The sequence below is a fragment of the Arvicanthis niloticus genome, chromosome 3 (assembly GCF_011762505.2).
Source record: "Arvicanthis niloticus isolate mArvNil1 chromosome 3, mArvNil1.pat.X, whole genome shotgun sequence".
In the NCBI taxonomy this organism is placed as follows: Eukaryota; Metazoa; Chordata; class Mammalia; order Rodentia; family Muridae; genus Arvicanthis; species Arvicanthis niloticus.
Genome location: NC_047660.1, coordinates 83,739,690 through 83,751,464, shown reverse-complemented (window position 1 = coordinate 83,751,464; position 11,775 = coordinate 83,739,690).

Below are 11,775 nucleotides of genomic sequence, written 5' to 3'. Positions count from 1 at the left end.
AACAGTTATGGTTTTCAACCTTTGACGAACCTGTGGAGCTATGACAGGTGATGAATGTTTAGGCAGATAATCACTCTTAGATATGCATGTAAACATTCTCTGTTGTAAACTTCTATTTCGATTTATGATTTGATTTTATGTGTGAACTTGTGATGAACTTTTTAATATGTGGTCATGTATTCTGAAAAATGTTTAAGTGCTGAGGACAAAGAGAACAGTCAGAACTGAGCTGAGAGGAATTGAGCTGAGAGGGAACTGAGCTGAGAAGTTGTTAGACAGAATGCTTTTTAGACAGAACTGAACTCAAGAAGAACTTAGAAGTATAGGCACAGCATTGGGAGAAATGGCATTGAGAGTTAGAACATTATTGTGACCTCAGAGCAGGAGGAGAGAGCAAGATTAGAAGGAGAATGCAGAGTGGAATAACTTAGAAACTATAGGTAACATAAAAACTAAGAGAGCAATGTGCAGAATGCAGAGAGAGGAAAAAGGAAGAAGCTGCAGAGAGCAGAAGGAGCAGGCAGGCTTCTCCTTACCATGGGACAGAACAGATCCTTTCTTAATAACAAGGCAGGAAAGAAAGAAAGAAAGAAAGAAAGAAAGAAAGAAAGAAAGAAAGAAAGAAAGAAAGAAAGAAAGGAAGGAAGGAAAGAAAGAAAGGAAGGAAGGGAGAGGAGAAGAGAGGAAGAAAGAAAGAGAGAAAGAAGCCATTAAGGAAGATTTTAGATGTAAACTATCAAGCTCTATACTGTCTGTGTTTGCAGAATTTTTAAAAGCTTGGACACAAGCAAGGGTTTGGAAACATAAATTTTAATTAAATACCAGTGAAGGTGTGTGTGTGTGTGTGTGTGTGTGTGTGTGTGTGTGTGTATGTATGTATGTCTGTATGTGTGTATGTCTGTATGTGTGTGTATATGTGTGTATGTGTATATATGTCTGTATGTGTGTGTATATGTGTGTATGTGTATATATGTCTGTATGTGTGTGTATGTGTGTGTGTATGTGTGTGTTTATGTGTGTGTGTGTGTGTTGCTGCTCTTAAGGATCCAAGTAAATCCAATAAGAAGGAGGGCTGCCACCCTTTAACTTAAGGGATGGGAATGGCCGAGAGAGGGTCTGATGGATGAACAATGCCTACTAAATGCTAAACATGCTAAGAAAAGAAAGCAAGCAGTCTGAATACTGTGTAGTCATCAGTCAGGAAAGACAGGGCATCTCCCAGGATCCAACCACAGGGCCACCAGGAAATTGTTCTCTCACCTTGGGATCTGGATTCTGAACCATCACCTTGAACCAGAGATGTGATTGACAGGCAGGGCTTTGCACATAAGCTGAACGCATCTAGCTAGGCTCCTGTCACTGGTGTCAGAGGCACATGAGCACCTATGGCACATGCTTTGGGCTTGGCGATGAAATAGGCCACTGACAGATATTGAACCACTTAGAGTTGTGCATGTGCGGACTTGTATTTAAGCATGTTACTAGGTGATGAACTGCACTGACAGCTAAGGAACCACCTGCCTCCAGGATAGGGTGCTCCTCTAAGAGCTTAGAGAGTCTTGGCTTACTTTCAAAGCCCTAGTGTTGAGAGAAGCAAGGGAGGAGCCTGGGAGGCCCTTGGCCTTGTTGATGGAAGACATTGACTATGAAGTTCAGATTTTAGACAGCTCAAAGCCCTCAAACTTGCCTGTGGACTGCCTGCTTGGGCTTCAGGTGTGCTAGTGGTGAGCACAACACAGATATTGAAGCCAAAACAGAGGTAAGATCACTTAACCCCATTCCCAATGCTTCATTTTCTATATTACAGAAGCTCAGTTACTGAATGAAGCTATTTTGAGATGGGTTCATCATCAAAGGTATTACTTAAATATTGATACTGTATACACATGGTCCTGTTTGTGCACATGTGTGTGTGTTCAAACACAGGTGTAAGCCAGAGGTTGATATCAGTGACATCCTCAATCACTCTTCACCAATTATTATTATTATGTGTATGTGTGCACACATGCATATGATGTATGTAGGGATGTGCACGTCATAGTACATGTGTGGCGATCAGAGAACAGGTTTGTGGAGTCAGTTCTTTCCTTCTCCCTTCACATGTGTTCTTAGCAACAATATCCGGGTCACCATGCTTGTATGCTAAGCGCCTATTGTTGTGGCACCATCTTACTAGCGTCCACCTTAGTTTTTGAGATCAGGTCTCTAATTGAATTCGGAGTTCACCAATTCAACTAGACAAGCTAGCCAGCCAGCAAGCCCCAGGGACAGTGAGGCCAGGCCCCTCCTGTAGTGGACTTACAGACATGAGCAGTTACTCTCCAGTTTCTATGAGTATCAAGCTTAGGAAATCCTATCATCAGCAGCCGTTATACACTGAAAGTTATACAGTCAATGAAAACAGCAAAAGGAGTCCTTCTAATAAAGCCTTGGTCATTCTATGAAACCTAAGGATTCATTTCATTACAAGTCTGCAGGACTTCAGTACAAACAGAGTAGAAATTACTGTGTTGGAGAAATTCTTGAAGAAGGTATTGAATTCTTTTCATTGCATTCTGTGGCTTACATTTTTGGTCAAGTGAGATACTAAAGAAAGAAACAGATTCCTCAATGCTTGCTTCCTTATAAAAGCATTTGGAAACACCACACAGAAAGTACAGCTCAAGTCTATGACTCTAGTCTGCTCAAAGACAGATTAATTTCCTCCATTAATTGAGTCGATATTAAACTTCAAGAATCTTCTGCAGAAACTTGACTTTAAATTAGTAGAATCCGAAAGGGGGAATAAAATAGTCATAGGCAGATGGAGGGAGGGAACTGGGTTGGAGAGGGGATGGGGAGAGGAACCGGGGGTTGTTCAGGAGTGGGTGTAGGGAGGGACAGGAGAGAGAGCCAGAGGGCCAGGAGAATGAATGGGAATTGGCAACTGGTGGGGGGAGGGTCATCTCTAGGATGTGCCAGAGACCTGGAATGGGGAGGCTCCCAGGAGTCTATGGGGATGACCTTAGCTGAGACTCATAGCAGTGGGGCTCTAGAACCTGAAGAGGCCGCTTTCTGTAGCAGGCAGGACCTCCAGTACAGGAATAAGGACACCAACCCACCCACAAAACTGAACCCAAAATGTGTCCTGTCCTGTCTACAAAGATAGAGCAGAGACTGAGAGAATAGCCAACCAATAACCTACCCAACTTGAGACCCATCCATGCAAGCACCAATCCCTGACACCATTAATGATGCTCTGTTACACTAGGGACACACCTGCCTGCTTCCTCATTCTCACCTACGTTTCCTCCATCTGTATTTGAGTTTACAACTTTGGTTTGTAGTAAACATTTCATGATTTTCAACATGATTTATATGAATGTGTGGGACTGGGAGACAGTGCAGTTGGTAAAGTGTGCTCCAAACATGAGGGCCTGAGTGAAACTTATAGAAATAAAAAAGGCATGTGGTTTGCACTTGTAATTCCAGGGCTGGAGAGGCAGAGGCGGAAGGATTCCTGAGAATCGTTGGCAAGGCAGCATAGCCTAATTTGCAAGCTTCCAAGCCAAAGAGACCCTGTCTCCAAAACAGAATGGACAGCTGCTGAGGAACAAACAATGTTTGAGGTTAATCCCTGGCATCCACATATATGTGCATGTGTGTCTGCCCACACATGGGCATCCACACATGTGCATGCACTCACACACACACATACACATGCACACTCACACATACACATGCAGAAAGAATTTGTAGTTTGTATTAGTTTCTAAGAATATATTAGCCTATACTTTATAATAATACACAGTTCATATTAGACTCTTAGAAGTGGGATTGAAATTTATAAGTTAGAAGTTTGTATTTTGGAAATCAATCTACACTATCAATAATCACATTCAAAGTGATGAAAATAATAAATATAGGTTACTATTCAAAGTTTTATTGCTAAACTATAATATATTTATTTCTGGCTTATATTTTGCCTATAATAAAAGTAGTAGATTTGAATGTTGTTCCTGTATTTATTATTATTATTATTATTATTATTATTATTATTATTATTATTATGTTTTCATATATTAGTGACAATTGGTGCATTAGGGATTCTAAGGCATAATTTTTTTTGCCTTTTTAGAATTTTAATTGAAAAAAATGTGTATGCTATATTCTGATCATACTTTTCCCTCCCCCAATTCCTCCTAGCTCCTGCCCACCTCCCCAAAGATACAAATCTTTCCTCTCATAGCACTAAGCAATGAAACTTAATTTGAGACCTCTATCTTTTATTTCAGAGCAATGTCCTGAGGGACCCATTCTGAGCAGGAGCACCTGACAGTGGCACGAGGCTGCTGTCACCTCAAATAGAAGAGACTCAATGACCCTCACCCCTAACCTGGTGCAAACACTCACATTGCTGGAACACAGTAAACACCGCATCCCTGAAGCCCACCCTCAAATGTGAATGTCCCCATGAGAACAAAGTGCTGGCGGGCATGGGTTAAGTTAAAGGAATTTTTTTTTTTTTCTTTTCTAGCACACTGGACCTGTAATGGTCCTGTAATAATGGAATCATTCTGTTTGTGTGGTCCTTCTAGGAAAGTAAATGTGTTCTTTGAAATACAGATTGGTGCCGGGCGGTGGTGGTGCACGCCTTTGAATCCCAGCACTTGGGAGGCAGAGGCAGGCGGATTTCTGAGTTCGAGGCCAGCCTGGTCTACAGAGTGAGTTCCAGGACAGCTAAGGCTATACAAAGAAATCCTGTCTAGAAAAAGAAAGAAAGAAAGAAAGAAAGAAAGAAAGAAAGAAAGAAAGAAAGAAAGAAAGAAGAAAGAAAGAAAGAAAGATCGGGAAACCCTACTCCAGAGACAGTATTCTAGTGGCGTTCATTCATTCAACAGGGGCATACCAAGCCTTTAGTACTGTGCTATGGGGTTGGGGCAAGGGAGGCAAAACCCCATGGTGCTAAGAAGCTTGGAGCCAGTGAGTGTTTGGGGAATTCTGGAGAGGACTGCTGAACAGGGCAAAGATTTGTCAACAGGAAGGAGGTACATGTGTGTGTGTGCACATACATGTGTTTGTGTGTGTGTGTGTGTGTGTGGTGTGGTATGTGTGTGTGGTGTGTGCCCATCCTTTGTGACTCTTTACCTCATATTTATGTGCAGTTATGTTCAAAGTCTGTGATAAATTTTCAGTTGAGACACACATATTGTATAATGTAAATTTTTATGGCTTCTCACTTGCTGTATTAGAAAAGGAAGAGCAGAAGGCAGTGTTTTTAAAAGAAAGAGATGCACAGGAAAACCTACAGAATCAACTAAACCGGCCTCATCAGGGTTCATAGAGACTGAACTGCCAACCAGGGAGCCTGCATGAAACTGGCACAGGCCCTTTGCACATGTTACAGTTGTGTATCTTGGTCTTCATGTGGGACTCCTAGTGTCAGGATCAGGGCTGTCTCTGACTACATTGCCTGCCTTGGTTTCTTTCTCCTAACTAGCTGCCTCATATAGTCTCAATGGAAGAAGATGCACCTAGTCCTACTGCGACTTGATGCCAAGGCTGGTTGATATCCATGGGAGGCCTCCCCTTTTCTGAATGGAGAAGGGGTGGATAGGAGGAGAGGAGGGAGGGGAAACTTTGGTTTTCCCTTCAATATACACACCAAGCAATGAAGCAAGCAAGTGAGTGAGTGAGCAAGCTAGCATTTCTGTGCCTGAATTCTCAAACCCAGCCCATTTCAGATGCTGTCTTCTGAGAGACACTTCAGCTCCCACAGTCTGAGGGCTCAGTCTTCCAGGCTGCTGTCCACTGTAGACACCAGTCACAGTCCTGGGATGTTTCACCTGCACTTCCGACAGCCATTCTGAGCTACCATTCCCACAATTCCTCCTCAGTCCATTGCTTCACTAAAGCAACTCATAGAGCTTGATGCTTATTGGCTAATTATAAAGAAGACTACACAGGATACTGGTAAGCTCCAGGTGACGACCTGAAGATGGCACCCTCCAGGAGCCTCCACATGCTCACAACTGGTTAGTCCAATTCTTTTTGTTTTGGTTTGGTTTGGTTTTTTGTTTGTGTTTGTGGTTTGTTTTTTTTTTTTTTTTTCGAGACAGGCTTTCTCTGTGTAGCCCAGGCTGGCCTCAAACTCAGAAATCCACCTGCCTCTGCCTCCCAAGTGCTGGGATTAAAGACGTGCGCCGCTGCCACCACCACCCGGCCAATTCTTTTTTTTTTTTTTTTAAAGATTTATTTATTTATTTTATGTATGTGAGTACACTGTCCTGATGCATGTACACAAACTTGCTCGCACACCTGCACACGAGCACACAGATTACTACATCTGTTGGATATTTCCACACTCAGTGAAATCTCATTCCATCTAGGTACTTTTGGAATGGTAATGAGTTCCTTGACTTTGCGAGTCGGAAACAGAAAAGGATAGACTAAATAAAACTAGCAAAAGGTACAGAATTCTTCATTGTAGAACTCTGATTTTGGCATGGCTTGTGAGTGAACCTTGGGCCTCACACACGCCAGATAAGTATTTTCCCACCAATGTGAACTGCCAGTCCCTGTTTCAGAACTTTTATGATTGTTAGCCTCCTGGATCATGGCAGTAGCCATTTTAACCCAGTTATATAACCACTGCACATGGGTACAAGTAGGTCGTGACTTTGATTTTTCTAGTTATGTTTCAGTCTTGAAATGTCCAATTGCAAAGGAAGGCTGCTTCCCTCTTACTGAGAGCTCTCTCCTGTGACATTATCCCTGAGTTACCAAGAACCTAAGCTGCTCCTTCAATCCAAGACAGGCGTTTCCTTCCTTATTTTTACTGTAGCTTTCAAAGCAGATGTGTCTGCTCTGCATTTCCTTCTGCAGATGTTGGTGCCTCGTGCAGTTACAAACCTTATCCTGCACTCTGGCAATGTTAGCCTTTACCGCAAGGATGTCTGTGCATATCAGAGACTGCATTCTTTATGTGAAAAGCTTTTAGACAGAGAAGTTGCTCTTTTTAAGTTCACATATACATATTTTTTCAATTTGTCTTTTAAATATCTTTCGTTTATTTGATAATTTCTTACCTGTTTTATCTTGATTTACCTAATTCCATAATTCCACTTTCTCACTCCCTCCTTTATACCCCCAACATATCTAACACACCTTTCCACTTTCATTTTCTTATTCTCTTTCCCCCTGACCCCCGAGACAGAGTTTCTCTGTATAACCCTGGCTGTCCTGATACTAACTCTGTAGACCAGGCTGGCCTCAAACTCACAGAGATCCACCTGCCTCTGCCTTCTAACTGCTGAGATCAAAGGCACACACTATTGCCCAGCTCTCTCCTTTTTGAAAAAACCCACGAAGTCTAGGTAATTAGTGCTGCCTGCTGGAGTGCTGGTTGCTCTTGTTGCTTTGATCTTTGCAGGTAACTGTGAGTCCATGCAATACTCATGCCACAGTGCTCTTCCCGTCCTCTGGCTCTTCTCTTCAACTCTCTTCTGTGATGTTCTCTGAGCCTGAGGGTTGAGTACTCAACAGTCACTTATTCTAGGCATTTGGACCAGCTATGAGTCTCCATGTTCTCAGCATTTAGCCATATGAGTCTCCCCATTAACTGCTGCCCACTATAAACAGAGGGTCGGAGCAAGGTGAGAAGAGCACTAACCTATGGGTATAAATTATCAGAAGGTAGTTTGATAAGATATCCATGAATCAAAACGACACCCTCACCCATCAACAGGGCCTATGACTTCCCAAATCATGAGCTTTGGGCCATATTTACAGCACCAGGCATGATTCCTTTCTGTGGACCAGGTGTCAAGCTCAATCAGAAGGTAGTTAGTTATGTAGCATTCAGTACCTGCTGCTGGGTAAGAACATTGATTACTTTTCCCCCTCACCAGTTTGCACAGCATCTTCTTATAAAAACTAGCCCATGGGGAGGAACTTTCCGGGCTGGCTAGCTTGGTTTCTCTGTGCCCTGCCATCAAAGGATGTCGTATCTTCAGCAATAGGTTCTTACTACCTAGCAACGGTGAGCGACCAAGAGCAACGGCAATTGCTGTGTTCTCTGGGGAGGGGCGGGGCTTCTCCAGCTTCCTTAATTGATAACTCATAATTGAATGTTCATTTAATAACTCATTTACCTGGAGGAATGTTGTCTAGCCTTGCATGTGTACATATGTTCATTGCTTATTGATTATTTCTATGTTCATTGATTATTTCTAAAGTGCCAGCTCTCTGCTTAGGCACATCAACTTCCTGCTGATAGCCTCACACAGTATGGCAATCTGACTCAGCCTGTCTATCAGCCCTTTGTAGAGTCCACATGTGAGCCTAGACCTTCATGATGAGTTAGTCTCTGAGGCCTTCCTTTGTCTTCTCAAATAGCATACAAAAATGAGGACCATTCTAAGTCATCAGACAGAGCTACAGGAAGACAATAGAGTCACTTCCCTTCTTGGATACCTGACATGTATAAAAAGTCCTTTTTGTGTCCTGTGTACCATGTATCCTTAGATGGCAGGAGATTCCACCTTACCCTAGATGGTTGCTAACTTTCAGTTGTCCCCTCAAATAATCTCTTTTCTTTAATTTTTTTAATCTTATGTGTTGTCTTAATTTGGGTTTTATTGCTGTGAAGAGACAACATGACCACAGCAACTCTTAGGAAGAAAAACATTTATTCTGAATGGCTTACAGTTTCACAGCCCATTGTTGTCATGGTGGGAAGCATGGCAGTGTGCAGGCAGACATGATGCAGGAGAAGGAGCTGAGAGCTCTGCATCTCGATCCACAGGCAGCAGAAGGAGACACTGGGAGTAGCCTGAGCATATGAAGCCTCCAAGCCCACCCCCACAATGACACACTTTCGCCAACAAGGCCACAGCTACTAACAGTGCCACTCCCTATGGGCCAAGCACTCAAATACATGAATGGGGGCCATTCCCATTCAAACCACTACATGTGTGTTGGTATTTTGCTAGTGTGTATGTCTGTGCACCATGTGTGTGCTTGGTACCCAGAGAGGCCAGAAGAGGATGTCTGATCTCCTGGAACCAGAGCAAGCACCAACAATCCAACAGCATGCCATTTCTCTGGCTCTGCCAGCTTCTGATAGAGATTCTGGCAAGGATACCATTTTCTCAGTCTGACCATGGTCAGTGTGTATAGTAGCTTATTTTGGGGGATTTAACTTGTGATTAATTTCTTTATTATCTTTATACTTGAAATTTACAAAACAATTGAGGTTTTCAATGTACTTGCACATACATTTTAAATTAAGTTTATGGATGTGCATACCTGTGCATACACTCACTATAGCCCACGTGTGGAAATCGGGAAACAACTTGAAGGAGTTAGTTCTATCCTTCCTTCCATTATGTGGATCTACAGGGGTAAAACTGAGTCATATGCTTGGTGGCAATCACTCTGTGTACTGAGCCATATTGTCAGCCTCCTAATGTATTAGTTGTGTATAAATGGTCGCTCTAAACTAGTCTCCAATGACAGCCTCAAAGAAAAACATATTAATGAAATATTACTCATATCCTTTTAGTATTATCATTGATACTACTGTTATCTTGCCTTTGTCTTTAAAAATGGATGGCACTATTGAGTAGAAGTCTTCACCCAGGTAGGACTTTACAGTTTGTAAAATACATTAAGTAGCTGGGGATTATGAACATAAAAATCAAATATTTGTGAAGTCAGACACTCTGACATGGGAGCACTATCCGCTTAGTGCTTTCTGCATCTTACAATGTTCACAGAGGTTTGCAATGTGTCTATGATCTATAACCTATTAGGATGAATTAAGCAACTGTCCAGTGAGCTTGGCTAGTTGACCCATGATTGTGTCAGTAACCCTGGCTCCCCCCGGCATCTTTTGCCATTCTGAATAGATTGATCTGAGACCTGTGAGCACGAGTATCCGGCTTCATATCAATAGCGTATTAGTTCAGAAGATTCAACTGTATTGTGTGACTTGGCTATGATATAGTTTTCATGAGAAGCCAGGTTCTATAGTCCAATAGCTTTAAATTTTTCTTTTGATAATTGCAGTTGTAACCAGTACTTTGTTTTGTTTTGTTTTGTTTTGCTGTGTGTGTTTTTTTTTAACCACCAAAGGTTTTAAGGCTGACCACTCTGGCAGTGGGCCATAGCTGTTACATAAGCAAAACCAGGCCGCTGCTGTATGAGAGGAATGGAGAATATTTACACTTAGAACATGCTCTAGTGATTGCTGTTAACACCTACTTAGAGGCAATTTTTTTATTTTTATTTAAAAATGTTCATACAATATATTTTGATCATATTTTTCCTTCCTCCAACTCCTCCCATATCCTCAGACCTCACTTCTACCTAATTCCATGTCCTTTTCCCCTCTCCCTTCCCCGCTTAAAAAAAAAAAAAATCAAAATGGAGGTTATTTTAAGCAGATTTTCCCCCAATTAATTCCCTGGATTTTTGCCCTCTCACCCTTTAAAAAAAAAAAAAAAAGCTGGCCTTCTTTTTCTATGACTACACTCTTTCTTGACATGCCCCTTTTTAATTTCCCCTATTATTTTTTCCATTTCAACAGCAAAGCATTTTTTTTCTGATATAGACAGAATTTAAACATGTAGAATGTCAGGACTTTAAGGAATCTAGAAGATTAATCAAGTAACACCCACTAGTACTTCAACTTGTGAGTCTCATCTTGCCCAAATGGTTGGATGTTCTGCTGTGGAATCAGAAGTTCAAACACACTAAAGTAGCTTATGTGGAGACAGCGAACGGCAGAAAGGAGATTGTCTCAAGATCCTTGAGTCCAGGGCTAGTATATCCATCATGCCCTGGCATGCTAATGTGCCTGTAGTGACGCCCATGGAGGAGGGTAAGGGCGGAACCAGTAAGTTAACCCCATAAATGGGAACGGGTTAGTTAACAGTGTGGGATGGAATGGTTTGAGTAGCAATCAGGGTTGTTTTTGTTTGTTCATTTTTTAAAATCACAAAAATATTGGAGTTCATCACAAATTTCACAAGATAAAACTAAAATTCCTGTCACAGAATATTAAAATTATCTCAAAAAAACATATTAAAATCACAAATTCAAGAAAGTCCTGCCTGAAAATGACTATGTTTTAACTGTGTAATTGGAGGATTTGATAAACTTCCAGGTGTCTGTAAAAAAGGTATGAGTTTGGGGCTGGGGAGATGGCCCAGCTAATGAGGTGCATTTTCTGTAAGCATGAGGTGCTGAGTTCAATTCCAGAATCCATGTGAAAACCCAGGCATGGTTGCACACACTTGTTACTGGTTAAGAAGTGTTAAGAAAAATATTCTGATTTTAAATGTGAGCTCCAGGTAGCTAGGTATGCTATGTACAGACATTCTATCTCTGTACTCGGCACAGAGCTCCAAGGCAAAGGCCGCTCTTGGCATTATGAACTTCCAGGGAGGACGATGTGAGGGGATGACTTGTTGCAGGTTGTTTACTCTTCTTTCCTGGTCCACTCTTACCTTCTTTAGGAGGGGGCATATGAATTGGCTTCTAAGAATTGGGTTTTAAAAAGTTGGTTCTGGGTAGGAATTTCCACTGTAAACACCTGTAAGCTTTCCACTGGAGAAACCATAGCTCTTTGCAGCTGGATGAGGTTTATTGTTAAAAATCAATCAATCAATCAAATCAATCAATCAATCAATCAGGGTTCTGGATAGTAATGTCTTTACAGCTAGGAAAGACAGATGTAGTACAATAGGAGATGCAGCTAAAAAAGTTCAAGAAGTTTTCATTTAAAGTCTT